At 44.7% G+C, this 14,822-nt stretch overlaps 1 protein-coding gene and 2 long non-coding RNA genes across 5 annotated transcripts in view; 2 read left to right on the forward strand and 1 right to left on the reverse strand.

The window, feature by feature from the left end:
• LOC118167248 (ligand of Numb protein X 2-like) overlaps window positions 1–8,863 on the reverse strand; it is a 31,710-nt gene extending 22,847 nt beyond the window's left edge. Inside the window, exon 1 of one of the 3 annotated variants that reach the window (XM_035326534.1) lies at window positions 8,697–8,863. The gene's annotated coding sequence lies outside the window, so the exon portion shown is untranslated. Of the gene's footprint in view, window positions 1–8,066; window positions 8,195–8,538 lie in introns of those variants that run through there. The other 2 variants (XM_035326533.1, XM_035326535.1) reach the window with 2 other exon arrangements.
• Window positions 214–3,982, forward strand: LOC118167260. The gene is made up of 3 exons (XR_004751061.1): window positions 214–2,031; window positions 2,773–2,817; window positions 3,876–3,982. It is a non-coding gene; the product is annotated as an uncharacterized LOC118167260 (long non-coding RNA).
• Window positions 8,864–10,786: 1,923 nt separating the features above from the next.
• Window positions 10,787–13,049, forward strand: LOC118167258. Its single transcript, XR_004751058.1, has 2 exons — window positions 10,787–10,870; window positions 12,501–13,049. It is a non-coding gene; the product is annotated as an uncharacterized LOC118167258 (long non-coding RNA).
• Window positions 13,050–14,822: the final 1,773 nt, after the last annotated feature.

Genomic DNA, 14,822 nt, shown 5'->3' on the forward strand with positions numbered 1-14,822 from the left:
GGCGTTTCACTCTGCCACCGGTTCGTGGGGAGCACAAACAGGCACAGCTCAGCCCAGGCCTGTCTCTTCATACAGCTCCGGCGCCTGACATGAGTTGCTTTCAGGCATGGAGATGTTTACCTTCCTGACATCTTTCTGAGGTACGATCTTGCAGCTATTCCAATTTACAGACTGAGCTTGCATCACGAGAGGCTAAACTAAGACCCACAGAGCCACAACACGTGGGAATTGTACACTGTTATGGGATCCTGAATCTAAGTGACTTACCTCACCTCACGTAGAGACCTCCTGGGAAAGCAAAGCACACCGAACCTGCAAGTCCAAAATGATATTCCATCCCTCCCCCCAAAAAGCCTGCCTCTGTTAACTAATTGATTTATAAAACCACAAGTATGGCAAATGACCCAGAGCACATTCCACACTGCAAAATAAGGAAGCGTGCAGCCAGTCTGCTGCAAGGTGAGGATGCGGAGCAGAAGCGTAAAGATTCTTCCAGCAGAACAGGATCACTGCAGGAGCACCTCGTACTGACAGAGTTAAAAAAAAAAAAACAAATAGACACTAAAAAGACATCTGTCAGGTAGCTAACGCTCAATATTAAAAAATTATTTGTGCCATGGAAAGTATCTTGGAAATACAAGGGCTTTCTGTGTGAACACTTACACACCGATACGGATAGATGTTACTGAAAACCCAGATAACCCTGGCGCTGAGGCTACAGGGCGCATGCCCCACGTATACTGCTATGTAATAGTTTACTGCGATAATTACGCTAGTTATTATATTTATGACTACATTTCCCTGGGAGACTGGAAATGCAACATTCCAAGTAAAGGCTCCACAATTAATTTTTTTTTTGGGGGTGGACAAAACAAAGCCAGCACATTCTGGATTAAGATGACTGAGGGCACTAACCCCAAATCAATCTGCTTACATAAAAACAAAGCAACAAGTTCAAGATGGATCCTAACATAGCAAACCCAGCAGTCTAGCAACGAACCATGAGAAAAATTGACCAAAAAAAAAAAAAAGAAAAACTTTCTTCAGATAGCTTTCCCTTAGTTCAGAAGCCTTCTGTCTCACTGAATGGGATTTTTTTTTTATGAGACAGATTGCGAAAGTGTGCTGTAACAGGTTTCTTTGCTGAATTTCAGCTCTACATTGAAAGAAGGAGGATTTCACACACGTGAAAAGGGACAGGTTTCGTACGAAACACACCAGTGTCCTGCCTGAACACTTCCAGTGCGCTGCTGCAGTCTTTCACAACCACAACTGAACTGTCCTTAGTTTACAGTAGTGGCACAGAAAATAGTGTCAAAACACCGTATTCCTATAAGCAGTGCTTACAGCAGGTCAGTTTCTCCAAAAACCACAACACTGAGCTCCAGAATACCTTCAGGTGGCGATACAGTTCAGTGCCCTATTGCCTTTCTTTTCCCTCTCTGATATTGCTAAAGATTAGGTCACTGGATGTACAAGTATGAAGCCAAAGCTTCTGTACATGGTACTTTTGTTTGTGGAGCGATATAAGAAGTAGCCCTTTCAATGATTAACTTTGCCTTCAAGCCAAAGAGTTTCTAATAAGCCACCTCGGAGGGTCACCGCTCAGCACCTACTGCAATGCTTCGATTGAGAAACTCGACATCCGAGCTGCTTTACTGTGCTCAGTCTAAACAGAGACTGCTAACTCAGAGAGCTCATTGTCCCCCATCATTTTTGCCCATTCTTTAACCATAAACTTGAAAACGAGTTTTATTCTAAAGCCCTCGCATTTCTGTGCTCATTGGACAGTTCTGTATTTAATTGGCTTGAACTTCTGGGCAAGTATCTGTTTTTTCAACCAGAAAAACAAAAAGCTGATTGTATTTTCATGGATTTGAATCAGAATCATTATCATCTTAGACTAGAAAAGACGTATTATCCCAGGAAACCCTATTCTGAGGGATGTGCTACAAGGCTTGGTTGAGTAGAGCAAGACTACCCCAAGGAATATTCTCCTGAGCAACTTTTGCAGTATCAGCTCCCAGCATGGTACGTGGACTTCCATTTCCATTTTTTTAATGTATTGGAAAATTCAACAACAAAAAATCTTAGCTTTACATTATTTATTTTTTCATTCTTACTAGAAATCAGCAGCACTAATTGCAAACTTACACCTTATTTTATGAAAACGAGAAGCTCCACTGAAAACCTCAGAACTTGGTCCTTCTGGTCCCCTCCTGCCACCACCCCGTGTGCCGTGCGTTTGGTTCTCAGCCCACTCACCCCACTGCACAACTGCAGTGGTCTCACCAGGGACCCCGCAGGCTCTGAACCAGCAGGACTGCACAGATGTAATTCAAAGACTCTTCCTACAGAGCAGGAGAGGCTGCTGTTATCATTCAGTTAACATTATCTAGGTAACAAGCACCAGTAAGTTTCCCGTCTTCTCCCTTTTCTATTAAGGAATTAAACTGGGGTGTGAAATGTTTTCCACCTCCACTTTTCTTCCAAGGGGATTAGACACTGACTATTGAAATACACTGCTCTGAAAAACTGCTAAATTTAATACCAGCAAATAAAAGTGAAGACAAATGCTGCAAGAGAAGCTGTTTTATTTATTTCTTTGTGCTTTCTCACCCTTGTTAGACCTTTCCACTGCATTTCCCCATCCTTTCTATACCCTTTCTTCTCCACAAGCGTACATCATGTTGCCTGTTTTATGGTCACAGAAACACAAAGCTTATGCAGATTCTTCTGTTTTACCAATTAAATCAATTTGCTTCTTTGCAGAATGTGACCCAGACTCCTATGGAAGTATCACCGCTAGCAGCATGTGTATGTATGCATTTTCTTTGTGTGTTCTCTAGCTTTTTCTATTGCAACTAATGATATCTATCTCAGAAGTTAAATACCCCTACCTACACCCCCAGCTCACCAGCACTTTGAACTGGGCAACCGCCTGCAATTCCATCCCCAAAAATCAGTCAGACAGTTGTGAATGAGGTTTTCTGCAAAGAAAGGAGGAATCCAATACTATAATCTAACCTAATCTGTAATTAATAACCAAAACCTTCTCTTGCAATTGAAGCAAGAAGTCCCAAACCAAACCAAAGAGGGATAAGGAGACTTGATGTTAAGGTTTAGGTTTGTATAGGTAGCTGGTAGAACAGATGCTTTCCTAAATGCTGGGTTTTGAGGACAGGAGGTAAAGATCACATGTCTATTGGCTATATCTGAATACCAGACACACTTACCACATCATTGTCTGTGTCTACCCATAAATTCATTGTTTATGGAAAGAAAACAGCACCATGGTTTACAGCAGATGAAATAAGCATGTATGTGCAGGAGCTTGTCTCTGGTGGCTGTTATTCTTGCAGCAGCCTGATAAAACCCCATACGTTAGCCACTTGTGCTCTGGGTGTCATATTTAAAATATAGGTCAGAAAAGCGTGGACATCTGCTATCACAATTTCCAAGGCCCATAAGGGAAGAAGCAGACTGTGCATTATACAAGTGCAAGTTTTTAAAAAATTGTGTTTAAATATCCTTACCAGGGCAATCACTATCACATGTAATTAAGAGTAATGCGAGGGGGCAGGGAGAGTGACCGTTGCTCTGGGTAGACGTATGGCATTTGGCATTTCTATAGTCCTAGGCCTTGCCTGTCTCATGAGAAAGTCCTGCACGGCATTAATCTCTATCACAACTTGCAGTTGTTACCATCAGAAACACTCGGGCTTTATTGCAGGATAAAGTATCAGAACTTTCGGTCACCCACAACAAGTCAAGTCTTGGGCTCAGTTACCTAGCACTGATTTTTTTTTTTTTTAATGATACTCGAGAGTTAAGAGCTTGGAGCAGTCAATGAAAGAATCCCTTTATATCACCAGGCACTTGGAGTCTAACTCCACCAAATAACGCAGGTTATCAGTGACAAACAGGCAGCACAGATGAGGTGGTTTTTCTGGAAGGAGATCAAACTTCCCATGGCCCAGGCTCTTCTCCTCGTGGCTCCAGACCGCCCAGCCCACGCTCGATGCCAGCAGCACCACCAGCAGCAGCAGGGTGTTTCGCCCTGCTCAGTACACAACACCCCAGACTTCCTTTCACAGCAAGGGCATTTTATCAAAAGCAGTGCAAAGTAATTTCTAGCCCAAGCTTGTTCCACCTAACTAAAAAAGCTGAATTAAAAGATAATTAAATCTGGAACTCCCTTTGTATCTCTTCAGATCACGGTAAAGGGGAAAGAAAACAAGTTATCTTCTTTAAAATAAAAGAAATCCACACTAATTCCCTAGCCCACGTGTTCTCAAACTGCAGCTCCTCGGGGTGTGCAGCGAGGTTTGAAGTCAGCTCCAACTCCCGCCAGCGCCCGTGGGCAGGCAGAACGCAGCCAGGAGCTGAAGTGGCCTGCCCCACAGCTGGCAGCTCTAAGTCAGCAGCACAAGGCAGCACAAGTGGGAAATAAACGGAAGCCTCTCTGTTGAGGATTACAGCCCTCTAAAGACTCACAGAGTGGAGTTACAGATCATTTTAAACAGTCTGCTGCTTAGGACGTCTGTATTATGGGTGCGTGAGCTGAAGTATGGCTGCCTGTGTAATTCATGATGCCTTTTCATCGTACCATTTCTCCTGGGGTATCTTGTTGACTTTAGACTTAACTCACAGCTGGGGGGGGGGGAAGGAAGAGACTTTTTTTCCCCCCAAATCTTAACCTGATTTAAAGCTGCGTCCAAGCTGGTATCAGAGGCAGGTCTTTCAGAACCACTGTTATCTTACCTTATTGCACATATATTTACAGTGTGAGTAAATTGTTATCTATGTTGTACTTTCCCTTGTTCTAAAAGTAATTAAACAAAAAAAACCTGGCGTGGCCTCACCAGTTAGAAGAGCTGGAACAAGAGCCCTGCTGACCGAAGTCCTCCCATTCCCCACCAAGCAAGGCAGCAGCGCCGTTCGTTCCTCCTTACTCACCAGCGAACACGTCGCAGGATGACCTTGAGTTGGGGTATACGTAGGAGCAGGGAGGCAACCTCCTCGCCCTGCTCTGTTTTCAGCCTGTTGAGATTGCTGGTAGAGCAGCCAAGTAGCCAGGTGTTAACCTCACAGGGGAGCTCTTTTTTTCCAGTCAGAAACACAAAAAGGCCCAAAAGACCCATTATGTTTATTTTTAGGTATCCTACTTGAAATAGTCATAGGGCAATTTTTGTTCACTACCAATTGAGGCCATTTAATAGAGGATATCCTCAGTTCTAAGGCTCACAAGGCAGTGGCTGATTTTTTTCCCTTTTTTTTTTCCCCTTCTATTTAGAGACCTGCAATAATGCTTTACTAGATGAGAAGAAATTATCTTTATTTATTAGTCTAGAGGTGGGAGGTTAATAAGTCTGAGAACTTTACAAATAGGGCTGATCGTGATTTACTGGACTTTCAACAACTGCAAAATAACTAATGGCACAGATGAGCCCCATAAACTCTGGAGAGAGCAGGTTAAGTTTTATATCAACCCTTTTTTTAACTGCAGTACAATCAGCTTGTAATGAGAAGGTCTGCCCCAGCTGTTTACAAAGCTCACATGAGTTAAGGCCCAGGCAAAGAGTAGACAATGACTGACACTTTAAAAAAATACAAAATCCCTTGCAGTACTTCCCTTCCACAGATGATTCCAAATAAGGAGCAATATAGTCTTCAAAAAATTTGCAGAGACCCTCTACGCTCAGGGGATCATTGTATATATGTAAACCCAGCCTTCATCTGCAAGCTGCTGATTGTCTCTCCAAATTCCTCCAGATTTATTCCATTTCCCTCCTTTCAGCCTCAAGAGTTTTGAGGCCTTGACCAGTGTAGCAATTCCTACTGTTTGTGTTCATCTAAATCCCCTCTAACACTTCAGATGGCTCGTGAGCAATTCTGTATCCAAATTATCAAAAGGTTTGCCAGGTATTTGCATATTTTAAGCTCAATTCATTTCAAGAAATTTCCACAGCACGTTTCAGCCTAGAGCAACATTGTGTGTGTTATATATCAGGAAATATAAACTGAGGAGAGAGACTGTCAAACACAATTCCTAACAACTGTAGGAACAGCACCACTAAAGTAAGCTGAGAAGGGAAAGCCAAACAAGAGGGTTTTGTAATACATCAGCAAAACATACTCAAGCCTGTAAGACAACAGCTGCAACCACTCTAGCAAGATATACACAATCAGAATGAAACAATGCAGCTAAATTTTCAGAGTGAAATTGATATAGCAGTTTCAGCAGGATTATTTTTTTAATGAAAAAAGAGCATGGCAATACACAATGAAGAGTTAAAAGTACAGCAGGGAGTGCTTCGTGAACTACAGATACCTTACGCTGCTTAACTACTATTTCTAGGATTCTACAATTTCATGCACAGGTAAATTCATCCACTAACTATGCTTAGGGAAGCTCAGAGTTATCATTGTTTAAGAAACCATTAATTACAAGTGCTAATTGAAGTTACTGGAATCGCCATTCATCTAGCACTAATGCTATCCAGAATAACCCTCAACCTGTTCCATCAGGCATCTTTGAACCTCATGGTTTTCTGGAGCAGAGGAAGGTCATTTAGCCTCCAGGTCCCTTCTGGAGCTCTTTCTTCCATTTCTTACAGCTTGTTCCCCAGACCAAGTGGTTGGGTTTGTGTATTAACTCTAGCTCACTTCCCTCACTATTCATTTGGTAAGAAACTTTAAAAGAAACTTGGTTTTCAACAAAACAAGCTTCCCTTCTGCTGCACGCTGCAGGTCCTTGTCTCCATTTCATTTGGGTTTTATGCCAGTGCATTTCCATTATTTAAACGAGTTACGTACGCGCCAAGATTTTGTACAATTACAGGCACAGTAGGGGAGGTGAGCGAAGGTGGGAGTTTCCAACACAGCTCAGTTTTCTAAGAGCTAGCTAACCTCACAACCTCCTGTTTATCATTTCTCTGCTCTATCCCCAGCCACAGGACCCCTTTGTTTTTCCCCCGCACAAGCACTGGTGCCCTTCTGACTTCATGAGCTGCCTCAGGCAGCAAGTCCCCTTGGGGGAGGGAATAAATATGACCACTGAGTTACCCCTTTCAGCAGCAGACATGCTACATCTGCTCAGCTATATTGTAAAAGAACAGTTTGAGTGTAACAGTTTGAGCTTGCAGTTCTCTTGAAAGAAGTTTTGTTTTGAAGGAGCCATGTGCACGATCTGCTTTCCCTTTACTGGAGACCTGCCAAAGAGCTCTGGCCTTCAAGCATCAAGGACAAACATCAGCGCCGTCCCTCAGAGGCACAGCACACAACTGACATTGCTGCAGGAGGATAACTACAGTTCCTTAAACTACATCGTGCCACCTAAACCCTGGGCTACTCTGGAGCCTCCAGAGGCTACAGGATTAGGCTAGGTACTTCTGGGGCTGTATGACAGCGACAGAAGTTTCCCTGGGCTGACTCGCGTGCTGTCACGCTGCCCCAGCTTACCCTTGACACAGAAGAGGCCTCACAGCACTTACTATCTGCGTTTGGGCTGGAATAGTGTTTTCCACAGAGAGCCTCTACACTGTTCTGCTCCTTGGCGGTAAAACCAGAGCAGAAAGTGAAAACATGACCCTACTTGTGTTTTTAGTTTGGCAAGCAACAGGGAGGTACTCCTTTTGCATCCCTTACTGTACAAAGATGAAATGGGACCAATAAAAGCTGCTCAAGGGACTGGAAGTGCCGTTTTGGGAAAGGCTGGCAGCAAACTGAGCCTGCAGTGCCACCGAAAGGGGCAGCCCTGCTCTCCCGGCCACCTCCAGGGCTGGCACCAGCCCCTTGCTGCTCAGGCTCTTAATTTCCATCAGATAACGAGGGTAATGGCAGAGCTAGGGAGATGTCAAGCATGCACAGCTGGGACACGAAGAGCAGAGTGCCTGTCCCTTTTGGTATTGCACAGCCTTAAACCCCTCATTAACTCCGTATTGTTAGCTAAAATAAAACAGCAGTGTTCCAGTCCTACGGTATCCCTCACACATCTCCTTCCAAGCCTCTTACAAACCCTTCCAGAACATTACCTCACCTACAACATCGCACGTATTTCTTACCTTTAAGGCACTTCCAAAACGTCCACACCATCACGCTGCTCTCCTTCGCCTCTTACCTCGACTTCTATTTATAGGCTTCTCCGCATCAATTATCAGCACGGCATCCCAAATCCGCCGACTTAACCCCCGCACACCTTCCGACCCGACAAATTTTGCCTCACGACCTCTCTTCGAGGTTCCTGCGACGGCCCGGGCACCGAGCTCGGGGGTCCCGCCGGGACCGGGGGGCCGGGGTCCCCTCACGGGGCCGAGCCCCGGGGGTGGTCTGTCGCCCGCCCCCCCCCCCTCCCTCCCCGGTGTCGCCGAGCCCCGGACGGCGACAAAAGCCGCTCGTTCAGCCGCCCCCAGCCCTGCCCGGCCCCGCAGGGAGCTGACGGGAGGCTGGAGCACGGCCCTCGCCCCGCTCCTCGCACCTTAGGGCGGCCGCAGCCCTTTGAGGAGCGGGGTTCCCCCCTCGCCCCCCGCCGCTCACCTGGAGGAAGGGGACGGGAGCGGGGCTCGCTCGCCCCCCGGGAAGGGCCGGGGAGGGAGGAGGAGAGAGAAGCCCGGCGCCAACTCGGCCCTGCAGACGGCGGGGCGAACGCGGCTCCTCCACCAAGTTTCCGGGCGGGGATGAAAGTCGAAACCTACGTGAGAGGAGGAGGCAGCGCAGCCGCCCAGGTGTCTCCCGCCCGGCACGGTTCAGCCCGGCAGGGCCCTCCCTTGGCCGCCGCCGTGCTTCCCTCCTCCTGCCGGGCCGGGCCGGGCCGAGCCGGGCCGAGCTGGGCCGCCCACCCCGCCGGCAGCCCTGCCCCTGCCGCTCCCGCCCCGCGGAGGGCGCCGCGGCGTCGCGGGCACCATTTTGTGTGCCGCCCCCACCTCCTCTCCTCGGGCACCCCAGTCCCCTTCGTGGGGGACGGGCTCTGGGGGCTCACCTCCGAAAAAAATACGAAGTTTTCCTCGGCAGGACACCCTGTGGGGAGCGGTCCCGCTCCCTGGGCAGAGGGGTGCGTTTGGGGGTATCCCCGGGGGTTCTGTGAGGTGATTTCTGCTCTGGTGCTGCTCCCACTACGGGGGTGTTGGTTCTCCCTCCGGCCTCTACCCAAAATTTCTGTAAAATGGAAGATTGGATAACCTGGTGGTCTGAGGCTGTTGGGAGAGCAGGGAATAAATTACTTTTCATCCGGAGACACAGCCGGTAGGGAAGGAAAAAAAAAAAAAAAAAAAAAAAAGGGGGGGGGGGGGGATGACGACCTGTTCTTGAAATTTACACTTTGCCTTCTGGCAGAAATACTACCCATCTGAAAGTATTTGGCTTGTTCTTCATCTCTTGGGATGGCAAATTGTGAGAGCCCCTGTCAGCCCCAGTGAGCCGTGCCCACCGCCAGCCGTGGGGCCGTGGGTACCTGCTGCTGCTGTGCGGTGATAGCAGGTGACAGAGTGCTAATTGCTGTGCTGTTTCCATAAACTGTGAGCATAGCCGCATTTCAGTGTTCAGATGTGGGCATTTCACTGTAATTTATACACTTCGAACAAGCAGAACACGGAACCAGGAGTGATCCGAAAGTTGTCAGATTATGTTGGCCCAGCACTGTGTCCGAGCTTGTAACTCCTCCAAAAGGGAGAGAAGTTGCTGGCCATGTCCTGTGCCTTTCCCTGTGCCAGAACGTATTCAGGTTCCCATAGAGAACTAGAATCCTTTCAGGCAAATAATAATAATAACTGTAATATCTTATGGGTTATCATTTCTTTCAGCCTTGGAAATACTCATATTGCATATGAGAGGGCAGTGCAGTGCCATAACAAAGAAGACTGCTTAAACAAGCAGTTCAGTGAATAATAATAATGAAAACAGAACATCACACCATGGTTTTAGAGGATTTATTAGCAGTGAAGTCTTTGTATATTAATGCATGTAATATGCAGTGCAGGTGGAACTAGCACACACCTGTCTCCATGTTGTCATTAGGCCTGTCCCATAGGTGCTGAAGTAGACCTGAATAAAAAGAGGAGTGAGTGCTTCTGAGGCCTTCAAAACACCTCCTCTGTTTCAGCAGGTACCAGTAGTTTGTTGTTCACATAAGACTATTGGAACAATGTTGGTCTGGAGAGAAGAGTTAGCTTTTTATCTCAGGCATGGACCAATCTAGCTCAATTTCTTAATCCTGCATTAAATTTTCTGTATTATTTTTGGGGGCCTGTTTAGCCTAGAGAAGAGGAGATTGAGAGGGGATATTAGCAACCTCTATAAATACCTGAGAGGACCACGTTAAGTGTGTGGGGCCAAACTCTTCACAGTAGTCACCAGTGACAGGACAAGGGGGTATAAATTGAACCACAGGAGGTTTAATCGCCATATGAGGAAGAACTTCTTTACAATCTGGGTAGCAGAGCACTGGAACAGGCTGCCCAGAGAGGTTGTGGGGTCTCCTTCGTGGGAGATGTTCAAAACCCACCTGGATGCGATCCTGTTGAGCATGCTCTAGGTGACCCCGCTTTAGCAGGGGGTTGGACTAGATGGACCCTGGAGGTCCCTTCCAACCTCAACCATTCTGTGAGATTCTTTACAGCATAGAAAATCTGTTTCCTCTTTTTATATATTGAAGTCATCAGTGGAGGAGCTGTGAGCCCTGTTAGCTTGTGAGAGGATACTTGTTTTGCAAAGATGAGCCCATAGTAGATGCACCATATTTAATAAAAATGTATCGAGGCCCTTTATTTACTTATTTTTTTTATTTAGGTTGAGAATCCGGTGGAGCCAAGGTACCCCAGCAAGGTGTCCTCTTTCCATGAGACCCATCTTACCATGGGATGCAGACTGAAAGGTATTTTTTGTAGGGTTTGACTGAGAATTGTGATCTAGATTAGCAAAGACTCTGGTTCAGCTACATTAATTGTTTGTTAGGATTTTCTCTGAAGCACTGAGCTGGACATGGCTAGGAAGGATGGGAGGTGTTATATCCTCAGACCATTCTGAATAAAACATACTCTGGCAGTGTAGTGTCTGACTGCTCTGAGACTGTGCAATTAAGCTCCTGGTTAGGGAAGGAGCAGCAGCCAGCGGCAGGCTGGAGCTTTGTAACTGCTGGGGGTGCGTTGCCAGCTCACTCTGGAGCACCAGAGCCTGATGTAGGGGCATTGGACTGTGCCTGCATGTCAGCCAGCCTCTCAGAGCCTGTATTCATTAAGCCAGGACTCATCTGTATTAAATGCTGGCTCGCATGCAAACAAGCAAATGCTTAAGCTGTGCTCTGTGGAGCAGAGATTTAAGCCTGAGTGCAGAACCAGTCTCTCCTTCATGCAGCCTACAGCTTGGTTGGTGAGGACAGGAAATGTGTGGGTGAGCTTGGGGTATTGGGAAGGCAAACCCCAGGGAAATTTCAAATGGGTGCAAGCCTTTAAAATTAGGAGCTCTGTCTAGTTAGCACTCGCTGGAGATTTTTATCACGTCTGATGACCTGTTTTTCTGAGTGGACAACGTGCCCACATATAATTAAGATATGGTGAAAGTTTATTGTATAAGTGTGCTGGAATTTTGGTTTGGCTTTGCAATAAAGGAATCACTGAGTCACGGTTACTAAATAGACTCATGGAAGATACAGGTCTCTGCTGCAGAGCTAACACAAATGTAAGGTACTGAAATTAATTTATTCCCTAGTCCAGACAAAAGCAGCCACACTGTAAATAATGCTGTGGCTTGATGACATGAAGCCTTTGCAGTATTACTGGTTCCTAGCAGCTCCTTGTTCCTACCCTTGCAGTGCAGCATACCATCCCTTAGTTGCATCTGCAGCTCTTTGTGTGGCTGAACCATGAACCAGATCAAAACGCTCATCCATCTGAACAATAATCCAGGTGAAAATATTTAATTATATTTTAAGTTATATAAACATACTTAAAATATCTTTGTGTTTGGTTTTTTTAAGCCAGATAGATCAGTTCTCCAGTCATCTAATTTATAACTTTGAGGTTATGGATGAATTTTATTCTTCTCTACTGCTACAGAGGCAAGCGATAGTGGAGCAAAGTGGCTAAATGTGAAACTGATCCTAGTGAAGAAGGATTTGTACCTCAAACCACAGCTGAATATTCAGTCTGCAAAGCATAAATTGATTGCTTTACTGGATTGTGTGCTAGCAGTTAATGTATTGTGTGACTTTGAATAGCAGCTCATACTGTTTCAGATGTAAACAGTTTGCATTTAAAACATCTCAGTGACTGGGAGAGAAATGGTTTCTCTGGGAACACTCAAATTATAACTTAGGTTACCTTACATTTAAGAGAAGGTCAATGTGCTGTCTCTTTCCTGGCATCTCTTTCAAACACCACAGTTCATCTCTACTCTCTGGTGCTGCTGGTTTTTAAATACCAAAGTCATTCTGGGGAACTTGAGGGCTTTTTTTATTAGCAGTTCTGTTAATTTACTTGTGATTTTTTTTTTTGATAACTGAGAAGACTTCCTGTGAAAAAATACAGCAGTCTCAATTCCAGCTTTCATCTGCTCTGACTGCTGATAATTGCCTGCCTGTGATGGCCTAATTGGTGCAGTAACCTCTGTGATGCTATGTTCAGGAAGATGATGTACCTGTGCAATGCATACATCAGGGTTGAAATGATACCTTCTGATGAACAGAACTACATATACTCTGTAAACATGCGAGTATATTTAGTTAGTATTATTTTTTTTTATTTCATGTCAAGATCTGGAAAGCATTTCTTCTCAAGTCTGAAAATGAAGACAGAAAATCCACATGCAAATAACAGGAAAAGTAACAGTAGGAAAATTGAACGGAGAAGCAAAATCCTGTCACGCAGAAGTTTAAAGGTTAGTTTAATCCCATTACTGTTGCATAAAGCTTGGTAATCTTGTGTGTTTCTATCGTCCTCTTGTGGGAAGGTACAAAGAATAAATGACTGCACAGGATTAATTTGAGACCCAACTTTGATGTTTCATCACAAGCAAACCTAAATTCCCAACCCACACACAAGAATGTAAACACAATTAAAAAAAAAATACAATAACAAAACACATCCCACAAACAAGGAGAGAGAATCATCCCAGGAATTTATGATTAAAAGGCATGGAATCTCCCTTTTGTGCAAAGCAGACCAAGGGAGGTATGCATGCAAGAAGGCATGGTGGATTCTGGTAAATCCAAGGTGCTGAACATAATGCTTGCATTCTTCCCCCAGATTCTATAGCACCTTAGTTCCTTTTGATCTATTTTATTTGTTTGCTGCAAACTGTCCTTACATATGCATTGTACATGCCCGGGTAGTAGTTAGTGTCCCATTGTTTGAACTCTACAAACGGGAACAAGCAGAGTACTAAGAAATGTAGCATAAATATCTTGTATTTGTTATCACTAACTTAGGGCTACTTTATATTATTGTCTTTCTTTGTGGTGTTCTGTTAACAGTGGCTGGTTATTAACAATGTAAGGTTGTTTTATCTGATGATTCTGTAAAATGTTTTTACTAAAAGTAAGCAGATTGATTCCTTGCTTATAGAAAAGTGTCTGTTGGCAGATACAAAGAGGACATCTGGCTTTTCATAGGACAGGAGTAGCCCAGCTAGCTTTTAACAGTGGAACAGCTAATGTAACACATGTACAAGGTACATGAAACAAATGGCTTTCCTCATTTGCTGTTTTGAGTAATATTAATGGCTATTTCATAATCTTTAAAGAATATTGCTGAAATGTTGCGTCTGCTTTTTAACCAACATATTTTTTTTCACCACAATACTTCTCTTGAAACATTTTAAATAATACTTCAGAAACATAGCTTTTATCAAGAAAGATACTGTAGCAACAAGTAAAATAGCATTTCATTATGCCAATTTTCAGGTCCCACTGAATTTTCCATTATTACTTCACACGACTGATTTGATATTTTGTAGTGCTGAGCCCCCCTGTCTTGACTCCCTTGTCTTACTAACTTCTTGGAGGGGGGAAAATGAGATAAGGTACCGTCAAGCTTCTAGCAATTATTTTTATAAAGCAAGTACAGTGCTCAATTTTCTTCATAGCCCCTAATTTCGACACTGTTCTTTTAAAACTGATAACAAATACTAATTAGACTTGCTCCAATTCAAGAACATTATCTGTATAATTGCTTGCCTGGGAGGTACTGCTGCTCTCTGATATAGTATTGGTATTAACTAAAAAATGTGTTTCTGTCAAATTTAGAATTTGACCTCTAGCCACTTTTGTTCTGTTAACTGTTTAAAAACAAATGCTGACTTTCTGCTCTCTGTGTTTATGAACGCTGTTTGCTGCTTGGACAGTTCGGTCAGAGGAAAAGGCTGTGTATGTCAAGGGGTATTATCCTGTCCACTAACAGGAAACTCTTCCCCTCCAAGTCCCAGGCAAGGCCGTGGCAGCTTGCTGAGGTTTTCCTGCAGGAGCAGGAGTTGCAGGAAGTCTGCAGCACCGCTCCTAAGTGTCTGCAAATCCCCCGCCACGGTGGCTTGGTAGCAGCAGGAATGAGAGCGTCTGACTTGAGGAGTACGGAGCACAGAGTGAGATTTTGGGAACATGTTTGGGTCTTGCTCTTTAATTATTTCCAAATAATAGAGCTTCTTTATTTCTCCAGAGCAAGTGTGAAATAATCTGTAGATAGGAGTTCTGGGGATTTTAATCACAATTCATTTTGAATTCTCTGCTAGAGGGTGTGCTCTGGGTAACCACAGCACCAGTCCTTTCCCATCCTGCAAGGTTATTTCTAGGACAGAGACTTTGTTTTCTGCTTGGCCGTGCAGTGTTCTCTGCTAGG

This window comes from Oxyura jamaicensis, chromosome 4 (genome assembly GCF_011077185.1).
Source record: "Oxyura jamaicensis isolate SHBP4307 breed ruddy duck chromosome 4, BPBGC_Ojam_1.0, whole genome shotgun sequence".
NCBI lineage: Eukaryota > Metazoa > Chordata > Aves > Anseriformes > Anatidae > Oxyura > Oxyura jamaicensis.